General features: G+C 46.3%; 1 protein-coding gene across 1 annotated transcript in view; it reads left to right on the top strand.

The window, feature by feature from the left end:
• Positions 1-13,256, top strand: part of LOC120018057 (glutamate receptor 4-like) — a 94,929-nt gene that overhangs the window by 61,226 nt on the left and 20,447 nt on the right. The gene's annotated exons all lie outside the window — the stretch shown is intronic.

Here is a 13,256-nt window from a genome sequence, read left to right as displayed (position 1 = left end):
CAAACCCCGGTCTGTTCTGCAGTACATTAAACCAAACCCCGGTCTGTTCTGCAGTACATTTAACCAAACCCCAGTCTGTTCTGCAGTACATTAAACCAAACCCCAGTCTGTTCTGCAGTACATTAAACCAAACCCCAGTCTATTCTGCAGTACATTAAACCAAACCCAGGTCTGTTCTGCAGTACATTAAACCAAACCCAGGTCTGTTCTGCAGTACATTAAACCAAACCCAGGTCTGTTCTGCAGTACATTAAACCAAACCCCAGTCTGTTCTGCAGTACATTTAACCAAACCCCAGTCTGTTCTGCAGTACATTAAACCAAACCCCAGTCTGTTCTGCAGTACATTAAACCAAACCCCAGTCTGTTCTGCAGTACATTAAACCAAACCCCAGTCTGTTCTGCAGTACATTAAACCAAACCCCAGTCTGTTCTGCAGTACATTTAACCAAACCCAGGTCTGTTCTGCAGTACATTAAACCAAACCCCAGTCTGTTCTGCAGTACATTAAACCAAACCCCAGTCTGTTCTGCAGTACATTAAACCAAACCCCAGTCTGTTCTGCAGTACATTTAACCAAACCCAGGTCTGTTCTGCAGTACATTAAACCAAACCCCAGTCTGTTCTGCAGTACATTAAACCAAACCCCAGTCTGTTCTGCAGTACATTAAACCAAACCCCAGTCTGTTCTGCAGTACATTAAACCAAACCCCAGTCTGTTCTGCAGTACATTAAACCAAACCCCAGTCTGTTCTGCAGTACATTAAACCAAACCCAGGTCTGTTCTGCAGTACATTAAACCAAACCCAGGTCTGTTCTGCAGTACATTAAACTAAACCCAGGTCTGTTCTGCAGTACATTAAACCAAACCCCAGTCTGTTCTGCAGTACATTTAACCAAACCCCAGTCTGTTCTGCAGTACATTAAACCAAACCCAGGTCTGTTCTGCAGTACATTAAACCAAACCCCAGTCTGTTCTGCAGTACATTAAACCAAACCCCGGTCTGTTCTGCAGTACATTAAACCAAACCCAGGTCTGTTCTGCAGTACATTAAACCAAACCCCAGTCTGTTCTGCAGTACATTAAACCAAACCCAGGTCTGTTCTGCAGTACATTAAACCAAACCCCGGTCTGTTCTGCAGTACATTAAACCAAACCCCGGTCTGTTCTGCAGTACATTAAACCAAACCCAGGTCTGTTCTGCAGTACATTAAACCAAACCCCGGTCTGTTCTGCAGTACATTAAACCAAACCCCGGTCTGTTCTGCAGTACATTAAACCAAACCCACGTCTGTTCTGCAGTACATTAAACCAAACCCCAGTCTGTTCTGCAGTACATTAAACCAAACCCCAGTCTGTTCTGCAGTACATTAAACCAAACCCCAGTCTGTTCTGCAGTACATTAAACCAAACCCCAGTCTGTTCTGCATTACATTAAACCAAACCCCAGTCTGTTCTGCAGTACATTAAACCAAACCCCAGTCTGTTCTGCAGTACATTAAACCAAACCCCAGTCTGTTCTGCAGTACATTAAACCAAACCCCAGTCTGTTCTGCAGTACATTTAACCAAACCCCAGTCTGTTCTGCAGTACATTAAACCAAACCCCAGTCTGTTCTGCAGTACATTAAACCAAACCCCGGTCTGTTCTGCAGTACATTAAACCAAACCCCGGTCTGTTCTGCAGTACATTAAACCAAACCCCGGTCTGTTCTGCAGTACATTTAACCAAACCCCAGTCTGTTCTGCAGTACATTAAACCAAACCCCAGTCTGTTCTGCAGTACATTAAACCAAACCCCAGTCTATTCTGCAGTACATTAAACCAAACCCAGGTCTGTTCTGCAGTACATTAAACCAAACCCAGGTCTGTTCTGCAGTACATTAAACCAAACCCAGGTCTGTTCTGCAGTACATTAAACCAAACCCCAGTCTGTTCTGCAGTACATTTAACCAAACCCCAGTCTGTTCTGCAGTACATTAAACCAAACCCCAGTCTGTTCTGCAGTACATTAAACCAAACCCCAGTCTGTTCTGCAGTACATTAAACCAAACCCCAGTCTGTTCTGCAGTACATTAAACCAAACCCCAGTCTGTTCTGCAGTACATTAAACCAAACCCCAGTCTGTTCTGCAGTACATTTAACCAAACCCAGGTCTGTTCTGCAGTACATTAAACCAAACCCCAGTCTGTTCTGCAGTACATTAAACCAAACCCCAGTCTGTTCTGCAGTACATTAAACCAAACCCCAGTCTGTTCTGCAGTACATTTAACCAAACCCAGGTCTGTTCTGCAGTACATTAAACCAAACCCCAGTCTGTTCTGCAGTACATTAAACCAAACCCCAGTCTGTTCTGCAGTACATTAAACCAAACCCCAGTCTGTTCTGCAGTACATTAAACCAAACCCCAGTCTGTTCTGCAGTACATTAAACCAAACCCCAGTCTGTTCTGCAGTACATTAAACCAAACCCAGGTCTGTTCTGCAGTACATTAAACCAAACCCAGGTCTGTTCTGCAGTACATTAAACTAAACCCAGGTCTGTTCTGCAGTACATTAAACCAAACCCCAGTCTGTTCTGCAGTACATTTAACCAAACCCCAGTCTGTTCTGCAGTACATTAAACCAAACCCAGGTCTGTTCTGCAGTACATTAAACCAAACCCCAGTCTGTTCTGCAGTACATTAAACCAAACCCCGGTCTGTTCTGCAGTACATTAAACCAAACCCAGGTCTGTTCTGCAGTACATTAAACCAAACCCCAGTCTGTTCTGCAGTACATTAAACCAAACCCCGGTCTGTTCTGCAGTACATTAAACCAAACCCCAGTCTGTTCTGCAGTACATTAAACCAAACCCCAGTCTGTTCTGCAGTACATTAAACCAAACCCCAGTCTATTCTGTAGTACATTAAACCAAACCCCAGTCTGTTCTGCAGTACATTAAACCAAACCCCAGTCTGTTCTGCAGTACATTAAACCAAACCCCGGTCTGTTCTGCAGTACATTAAACCAAACCCCAGTCTGTTCTGCAGTACATTAAACCAAACCCCAGTCTGTTCTGCAGTACATTAAACCAAACCCCAGTCTATTCTGCAGTACATTAAACCAAACCCCAGTCTGTTCTGCAGTACATTAAACCAAACCCCAGTCTGTTCTGCAGTACATTAAACCAAACCCCAGTCTGTTCTGCAGTACATTACACCAAACCCCAGTCTGTTCTGCAGTACATTTAACCAAACCCCAGTCTGTTCTGCAGTACATTAAACCAAACCCCAGTCTGTTCTGCAGTACATTAAACCAAACCCCAGTCTGTTCTGCAGTACATTAAACCAAACCCCAGTCTGTTCTGCAGTACATTAAACCAAACCCCAGTCTGTTCTGCAGTACATTAAACCAAACCCCAGTCTGTTCTGCAGTACATTAAACCAAACCCCAGTCTGTTCTGCAGTACATTAAACCAAACCCCAGTCTGTTCTGCAGTACATTTAACCAAACCCCAGTCTGTTCTGCAGTACATTAAACCAAACCCCAGTCTGTTCTGCAGTACATTAAACCAAACCCCGGTCTGTTCTGCAGTACATTAAACCAAACCCAGGTCTGTTCTGCAGTACATTAAACCAAACCCCAGTCTGTTCTGCAGTACATTAAACCAAACCCAGGTCTGTTCTGCAGTACATTAAACCAAACCCCAGTCTGTTCTGCAGTACATTAAACCAAACCCCGGTCTGTTCTGCAGTACATTAAACCAAACCCAGGTCTGTTCTGCAGTACATTAAACCAAACCCCAGTCTGTTCTGCAGTACATTAAACCAAACCCCGGTCTGTTCTGCAGTACATTAAACCAAACCCCAGTCTGTTCTGCAGTACATTAAACCAAACCCCAGTCTGTTCTGCAGTACATTAAACCAAACCCCAGTCTGTTCTGCAGTACATTAAACCAAACCCCAGTCTGTTCTGCAGTACATTAAACCAAACCCCAGTCTGTTCTGCAGTACATTTAACCAAACCCCAGTCTGTTCTGCAGTACATTTAACCAAACCCCAGTCTGTTCTGCAGTACATTAAACCAAACCCCAGTCTGTTCTGCAGTACATTTAACCAAACCCCAGTCTATTCTGCAGTACATTAAACCAAACCCAGGTCTGTTCTGCAGTACATTAAACCAAACCCAGGTCTGTTCTGCAGTACATTAAACCAAACCCAGGTCTGTTCTGCAGTACATTAAACCAAACCCCGGTCTGTTCTGCAGTACATTTAACCAAACCCCAGTCTGTTCTGCAGTACATTTAACCAAACCCCAGTTGCACTTCCAGGTGTTTCCATAGTGTCTCTGTGGGTTGTTTTGTGTGGGGGTTATCTGATGATTAGAGAACCTACAGGAGCATGTCTGTAGACAGGTGGAGTCTACAGTTTCAGGGCAGATCATAACAGGCTGTGGATATGGAACACTGTTTATGTGGCTGTGAGATGGATATAGTTGTATTATGTACCAACCTGCTCTGGGATGCTCAACAACAAAATAAGTCCAATAAAGGCTAGTTTATATGCTGGTAAGGTAGGCTTGAATACACATGCTGGTTATATGAGCACAGTCTATAACACATATCACCCTAGTGGATTGGGTGTCTCAAGGGTATATGAGTTCATGTGTGTGTGACAGGGAGAGAGAGGGAGGGAAAGGGGGAGATATAATGATGGCGAGATGAGGGGGAGGAAGGGCAGGTGCACAGGGGAGCAGAGAGCTGTAATCAAAGAGAAGAAAGGATTGAGGGAGGAGTGTGGCGTTTTTTCCAAGAGCCTTTTCTTCTGCTGGCGGTGGCCTGCCTCTGAACGGATGCACTTTGACCTCGGCACCGTGCAGTGCAGCATGGGTAAGAATGCCTAGACGGCAGGAGTTGGCGGTTCATAAAGGCAGCTCTGTGTGTGTGTGTGTGTGTGTGTGTGTGTGTGTGTGTGTGTGTGTGTGTGTGTGTGTGTGTGTGTGTGTGTGTGTGTGTGTGTGTGTGTGTGTGTGTGTGTGTGTGTGTGTGTGTGTGTGTGTGAGAGAGACAGAAAGAGATAGGGAGAGAGAACTTTACCTAACACACAGCTGCAGTGCAGCATGGGTAAGAATGCCTAGACGGCAGGAGTTGGCGGGTCATAAAGGCAGCTGTGTGTGTGTGTATGAGAGAGACAGAAAGAGATAGGGAGAGAAAACTTTACCAAACACACAGCTGTGGGTGCATTTAAAAACCTTTTTACTCTCCTGCCTCTCCTCCCAGGAACAGGTGTGAGTGCTGGCGGGAGACGGAGAAAGAGTGAGGGGGAAGAGACACGCTTTCTTTTCTATCCCCCTCTAATCAGGTCCTCCCCTCCCTGTCAGAGCTCCTCTGGGTTTTGGACTCTTCCCTTCCTCTCTTCTCTCTCTCTTTATCTCTCTCTCCTCCTCAGTTTAAGCTATAGCAGGGAGGAATATAGGGAGGGAGGGAGAGAGAGAGGGAGGGAGGGAGAGGGAAGGGGAGAGGGAGAAAGAGACTGTCTATTCACTAACACAGAGCTTGTCATCACCTATCATTTATCCCTTCAACTCGTACACAAAGCTTTAATCCATACCATTATCACATTACTGATCATCATAATCACAATCAGCCTTTTATTTATAAACCATATCTTCCAAAGCCATGGCCCCAATTATCCTACAGTCTATATGCTTATTAAATGACAAAATAGAAAATCTATGCTGCGACCTCTTCCTGTGCCCGGGTGCATCGATCCCTTAGCCATGACTAATGAGAGCTGATATCTTGTTGTCAAACATGACCGCCTGGGCTTGCTTACTGTGTCAGACACAACAGCCCCACTGCACGGGAAGGATGTAGAGATGGATGGATGGATGGATGGATGGATGGATGGATGGATGGATGGATGGATGGATGGATGGATGGATGGATGGATGGATGGATGGATGGATGGATGGATGGATGGATGGATGGATGACGGACGGGTGGATGGATGGATGAGGGACGGGTGGATGGATGACGGACGGGTGGATGGATGGATGAGGGACGGGTGGATGGATGGACGACGGACGGGTGGATGGATGGATGGACGACGGACGGGTGGATGGATGGATGACGGACGGGTGGATGGATGGATGGATGACGGACGGGTGGATGGATGGGTGGATGGATGGATGGATGGATGGACGGACGGATGGATGGACGACGGGTGGATGGATGAATGAATAAATGGATAGATTCATATCATGTTTATGTACACAAGAAACATTTCCTTCTCATATTTCCCTTATCTTATTTCTCTTTCTAGGATATTTTCTTTCTGTATGGCAGCCATGTTAGCAGCAGCAGTAGTATGGTATCAGTCAGTGTGGTTTGTTGTGGGTTATTATCATGCAGTACAGAGGAATAAAGAGCAGGACTGTCAGAGGGCATCTGTTGTTCCTGTTGTGTCACATAAACAGAACGGTCCCTCTGGACCCAGCTCCCCCTGCTCTTCTGTGGAGAGAAATATTGAAAGTGAGGAAGACAGGGGGAGAGAGAAAGGAACAGACAGACAGACAGAGAGAGAGAGTGTGAGTGAGTGAGTGAGTGAGTGAGTGAGTGAGTGAGTGAGTGAGTGAGTGAGTGAGTGAGTGAGTGAGTGAGTGAGTGAGTGAGTGAGTGAGTGAGTGAGAGAGAGAGAGAGAGAGAGAGAGAGAGAGAGAGAGAGAGAGAGAGAGAGAGAGAGAGAGAGAGAGAGAGAGAGAGAGAGAGAGAATCAGTCTCTATGGTTCTCCTGCGGTGGTTTTACCCTTGTTAATATTTGAAGAAAGAAGCTTCGTAGACATTTTATTATGATGCGTCTCTCTGGCATCTGTAGGGATGGGCTTTTAAACTACACATATCTGCTGCTGAGGCACTCTGTAGGGCTTTTAAACTACACATATCTGCTGCTGAGGCACTTTGTAGGGATTTTAAACTACACATATCTGCTGCTGAGGCACTCTGTAGGGATTTTAAACTACACATATCTGCTGCTGAGGCACTCTGTAGGGATTTTAAACTACACATATCTGCTGCTGAGGCACTCTGTAGGGATTTTAAACTACACATATCTGCTGCTGAGGCACTCTGTAGGGCTTTTAAACTACACATATCTGCTGCTGAGGCACTCTGTAGGGATTTTAAACTACACATATCTGCTGCTGAGGCACTCTGTAGGGCTTTTAAACTACACATAACTGCTGCTGAGGCACTCTGTAGGGATTTTAAACTACACATATCTGCTGCTGAGGCACTCTGTAGGGATTTTAAACTACACATATCTGCTGCTGAGGCACTCTGTAGGGCTTTTAAACTACACATATCTGCTGCTGAGGCACTCTGTAGGGCTTTTAAACTACACATATCTGCTGCTGAGGCACTCTGTAGGGCTTTTAAACTACACATGACTGCTGCTGAGGCACTTTGTAGGGATTTTAAACTACACATATCTGCTGCTGAGGCACTCTGTAGGGCTTTTAAACTACACATATCTGCTGCTGAGGCACTCTGTAGGGCTTTTAAACTACACATATCTGCTGCTGAGGCACTCTGTAGGGCTTTTAAACTACACATGACTGCTGCTGAGGCACTTTGTAGGGATTTTAAACTACACATATCTGCTGCTGAGGCACTCTGTAGGGCTTTTAAACTACACATATCTGCTGCTGAGGCACTCTGTAGGGCTTTTAAACTACACATATCTGCTGCTGAGGCACTCTGTAGGGCTTTTAAACTACACATGACTGCTGCTGAGGCACTCTGTAGGGATTTTAAACTACACATATCTGCTGCTGAGGCACTCTGTAGGGCTTTTAAACTACACATATCTGCTGCTGAGGCACTCTGTAGGGCTTTTAAACTACACATGACTGCTGCTGAGGCACTCTGTAGGGATTTTAAACTACACATATCTGCTGCTGAGGCACTCTGTAGGGCTTTTAAACTACACACGACTGCTGCTGAGGCACTGTAGGGATGGGCTTTTAAACTACACATAACTGCTATAAGTTGTTGATCTTTATTGTATCAACAAAGTTGGTGGTATCATATTGGTCAGGTTTCCTAAAAGACATGGTGTAAAAATAGCAGCAGGAGGCTAGACAGAGAGGTAAACCAGAGAAAGAAGACAGGGACATGGTGTAGAAATAGCAGCAGGAGGCTAGACAGAGAGGTAAAACAGAGAAAGAAGACAGGGACATGGTGTAAAAATAGCAGCAGGAGGCTAGACAGAGAGGTAAACCAGAGAAAGAAGACAGGGACATGGTGTAAAAATAGCAGCAGGAGGCTAGACAGAGAGGTAAACCAGAGAAAGAAGACAGGGACATGGTGTAAAAATAGCAGCAGGAGGCTAGACAGAGAGGTAAACCAGAGAAAGAAGACAGGGACATAGTGTAAAAATAGCAGCAGGAGGCTAGACAGAGAGGTAAACCAGAGAAAGAAGACAGGGACATGGTGTAGAAATAGCAGCAGGAGGCTAGACAGAGAGGTAAACCAGAGAAAGAAGACAGGGACATGGTGTAAAAATAGCAGCAGGAGGCTAGACAGAGAGGTAAACCAGAGAAAGAAGACAGGGACATGGTGTAAAAATAGCAGCAGGAGGCTAGACAGAGAGGTAAACCAGAGAAAGAAGACAGGGACATGGTGTAGAAATAGCAGCAGGAGGCTAGACAGAGAGGTAAACCAGAGAAAGAAGACAGGGACATGGTGTAGAAATAGCAGCAGGAGGCTAGACAGAGAGGTAAACCAGAGAAAGAAGACAGGGACATGGTGTAAAAATAGCAGCAGGAGGCTAGACAGAGAGGTAAACCAGAGAAAGAAGACAGGGACATGGTGTAAAAATAGCAGCAGGAGGCTAGACAGAGAGGTAAACCAGAGAAAGAAGACAGGGACATGGTGTAGAAATAGCAGCAGGAGGCTAGACAGAGAGGTAAACCAGAGAAAGAAGACAGGGACATGGTGTAAAAATAGCAGCAGGAGGCTAGACAGAGAGGTAAACCAGAGAAAGAAGACAGGGACATGGTGTAAAAATAGCAGCAGGAGGCTAGACAGAGAGGTAAACCAGAGAAAGAAGACAGGGACATGGTGTAGAAATAGCAGCAGGAGGCTAGACAGAGAGGTAAACCAGAGAAAGAAGACAGGGACATGGTGTAGAAATAGCAGCAGGAGGCTAGACAGAGAGGTAAACCAGAGAAAGAAGACAGGGACATGGTGTAAAAATAGCAGCAGGAGGCTAGACAGAGAGGTAAACCAGAGAAAGAAGACAGGGACATGGTGTAAAAATAGCAGCAGGAGGCTAGACAGAGAGGTAAACCAGAGAAAGAAGACAGGGACATGGTGTAGAAATAGCAGCAGGAGGCTAGACAGAGAGGTAAACCAGAGAAAGAAGACAGGGACATGGTGTAAAAATAGCAGCAGGAGGCTAGACAGAGAGGTAAACCAGAGAAAGAAGACAGGGACATGGTGTAAAAATAGCAGCAGGAGGCTAGACAGAGAGGTAAACCAGAGAAAGAAGACAGGGACATGGTGAAGGAGAAAGCAATGTAGTTACACATTTCAAACGTCTTGTAGTGTGCATTGGGAGCCAAGGGGAACTCTGTTAAGGTGTCTGTATACTAGGTTTGGTTTGCTCCAAGCAGAACTCGGCTAGGCCAAGTGACAGTCTGTGCACACTAACTCAAAAGACATTCTCTTGAAAAAAGAAAAACCCGACCATCTTGAGACGCAATAGCCAGTATACACTTCCTCAAAATAGTCCGAATAAATCTAAGATAACTCAAGAAATCTGTCATTCATTTTGACGTTTTTGCAGAGGAGATCATAGTCACGCAATTTTACATATACCTAAGATGTTTGGTGCAGTACTTCTCAAGTGAAAAAAATGTGCAGGAACGAATGGGCATAAACCCTTGCCGAAGACCAAAAGGAACAAAAACGTCACAAAATGTCATCATAATATTTGAACAAACTGTTCTGAACTGTTTCGGTTGGGAAGCATGCAGGCGCCTTTACTCTGTTAGTGGAAGTGATTGAAATGAAACCACTTTGAACACAGTGTCTCCCATGTGGACTGTGGCGTCTTTTATGATGTAATGACTGTCTAATCCCTCTTCATCTCAGCTCAGGTTCAGGGCCCTGCCCAGTGTCTAATCTCTCTTCATCTCAGCCCAGGTTCAGGGCCCTGCCCAGTGTCTAATCCCTCTTCATCTCAGCTCAGGTTCAGGGCCCTGCCTAGTGTCTAATCTCTCTTCATCTCAGCCCAGATTCAGGGCCCTGCCCAGTGTCTAATCTCTCTTCATCTCAGCCCAGGTTCAGGGCCCTGCCCAGTGTCTAATCTCTCTTCATCTCAGCCCAGGTTCAGGGCCCTGCCCAGTGTCTAATCCCTCTTCATCTCAGCCCAGATTCAGGGCCCTGCCCAGTGTCTAATCTCTCTTCATCTCAGCCCAGGTGCAGGGCCCTGCCCAGTGTTTAATCTCTCTTCATCTCAGCCCAGGTTCAGGGCCCTGCCCAGTGTCTAATCTCTTTTCATCTCAGCCCAGATTCAGGGCCCTGCCCAGTGTCTAATCCCTCTTCATCTCAGCTCAGGTTCAGGGCCCTGCCTAGTGTCTAATCCCTCTTCATCTCAGCCCAGGTTCAGGGCCCTGCCTAGTGTCTAATCTCTCTTCATCTCAGCCCAGGTTCAGGGCCCTGCCCAGCGTCTAATTCCTCTTCATCTCAGCCCAGATTCAGGGCCCTGCCCAGTGTCTAATACCTCTTAATCTCAGCCCAGGTTCAGGGCCCTGCCTAGTGTCTAATCTCTCTTCATCTCAGCCCAGGTTCAGGGCCCTGCCTAGCGTCTAATTCCTCTTCATCTCAGCCCAGGTTCAGGGCCCTGCCCAGCGTCTAATTCCTCTTCATCTCAGCCCAGGTTCAGGCCCCTGCCCAGCGTCTAATTCCTCTTCATCTCAGCCCAGGTTCAGGCCCCTGCCCAGTGTCTAATCCCTCTTCATCTCAGCCCAGATTCAGGGCCCTGCACCAGTCTATAATCCCTCTTCATCTCAGCCCAGGTTCAGGGCCCTGCACCAGTCTCTAATTCCTCTTCATCTCAGCCCAGGTTCAGGCCCCTGCCCAGCGTCTAATTCCTCTTCATCTCAGCCCAGGTTCAGGGCCCTGCCCAGTGTCTAATCCCTCTTCATCTCAGCCCAGATTCAGGGCCCTGCACCAGTCTCTAATCCCTCTTCATCTCAGCCCAGGTTCAGGGCCCTGCCCAGCGTCTAATTCCTCTTCATTTCAGCCCAGGTTCAGGCCCCTGCCCAGCGTCTAATTCCTCTTAATCTCAGCCCAAGTTCAGGGCCCTGCCCAGTGTCTTATCCCTCTTCATCTCAGCCCAGATTCAGGGCCCTGCACCAGTCTCTAATCCCTCTTCATCTCAGCCCAGTTTCAGGGCCCTGCACCAGTCTCTAATCCCTCTTCATCTCAGCCCAGGTTCAGGGCCCTGCCTAGTGTCTAATCCCTCTTCATCTCAGCCCAGGCTCAGGGCCCTGCCTAGTGTCTAATCCCTCTTCATCTCAGCCCAGGTTCAGGGCCCTGCCCAGTGTCTAATCCCTCTTCATCTCAGCCCAGGTTCAGGGCCCTGCCCGTGCCCGCCTCAAACAGGCTCAAAGCAGCCTCTCTCACTCAGTTTCCCAGACTGGGGTTTATCACAGAAGATAATGGAATCACTTTTGCTCCCCATAGAGAAGGGGAGAAAGGGGGGGTGGGAGTGTAATCAGAGAGAGATAAATTGATGGAGTAATAAGCAAGTTAGAGAGAGTAAGGAAGGGAAAGAGAGAAATAAAATACAACAATTGAGAGAAGGATGGAGGAAGAAAGAAAAACCAGGAATGTGAGAGACCAATAAAAAGGGATGGAGGCAGAGGTTTAGAGCAGAGACTGTTGGGTTTTCTTTCTGTGTTTACCGCAACACTAAAGTGGTTAGGAGCAGGTATATGACGCAGGCTGAGGTTCTACTTCAACAAACACATCTGAAAGAAGAATGAATGGAGAAAGTGGGGGGGAAAGGGGGAGAGAGAGAGTGGAGTGTATATTTGATGTATATTTGGTGTGTAAATCTCCATGATACAGAGATTGTGAATAGAATATGTTGTTCCTGGAATAGGATACACATCTTCTGAACCTACAATAACTACAAAAACACACTTCCCAGGGCCTTAGAAGCACACAGTGTAAGGCAGGACTAGGGTGTGTGTGTGTGTGTGTGTGTGTGTGTGTGTGTGTGTGTGTGTGTGTGTGTGTGTGTGTGTGTGTGTGTGTGTGTGTGTGTGTGTGTGTGTGTGTGTGTGTGTGTGTGTGTGTGTGTGTGTGTGTGTGTGTGTGTGTGTGTGTGTGTGTGTGTGTGTGTGTGTGTAGCAGGACATGAAAGCTACACTACGGATGCATAATCGAAACAAATCGCACCACCCTCCTTTAACGAAGCAGTGGATGAGTTACATACTGTGGAGGAGTGGGAAAGTTATCAGAGAAATCTCTCTCTCTCTCTCTCTCTCTCTCTCTCTCTCTCTCTCTCTCTCTCTCTCTCTCTCTCTCTCTCTCTCTCTCTCTCTCTCTCTCTCTCTCTCTCTCTCTCTCTCTCTCTCTCTCTCTCTCTCTCTCTCTCTCTCTCTCTCTCTCTCTCTCTCTCTCTCTCTCAAGAGCTGCAGGGTTTTAAGGAGATTAATTGCGTACATAACATCAGCATGGAATTGTAACAGTGAGACATGAGTCGACATGTTGTTGTGTTGTCTGTGTGAGAGATGACCTCCCAGAGGAGTCCGCGGAAACTGATTGTTTATGTGTAGTAATTATGTTAGTAGTGTTTGGCTCTCTACTGTCGAATTGGTATTGTTGAGAGGGCCAAAATAATTACTGGGAAACATTTTTGTGATATGAAAATCAAGTTGCAAATATAATTTTATGTATTTTGTCAGCTCTTTTGACAAGCACACACACACACACACACACACACACACACACACACACACACACACACACACACACACACACACACACACACACACACACACACACACACACACACACACACACACACACACACACACACACTCTATCATGCACCCAGCAGCTGCAATTTGTTGTTGCAATTATGGACGACACAAACTGAAGCATCCACTCGTTAAAATGTTTGACGTATTTCACGAGATTCCGCTATGTGAATATACATTAATGAGCATCTCTTTCTCTGCCTCTCTGCCTGCATTCTGT

Source organism: Salvelinus namaycush, chromosome 23 (assembly GCF_016432855.1).
Source record: "Salvelinus namaycush isolate Seneca chromosome 23, SaNama_1.0, whole genome shotgun sequence".
NCBI classification, from domain to species: Eukaryota; Metazoa; Chordata; class Actinopteri; order Salmoniformes; family Salmonidae; genus Salvelinus; species Salvelinus namaycush.
This window is presented reverse-complemented; position numbering and strand designations above follow the sequence as displayed.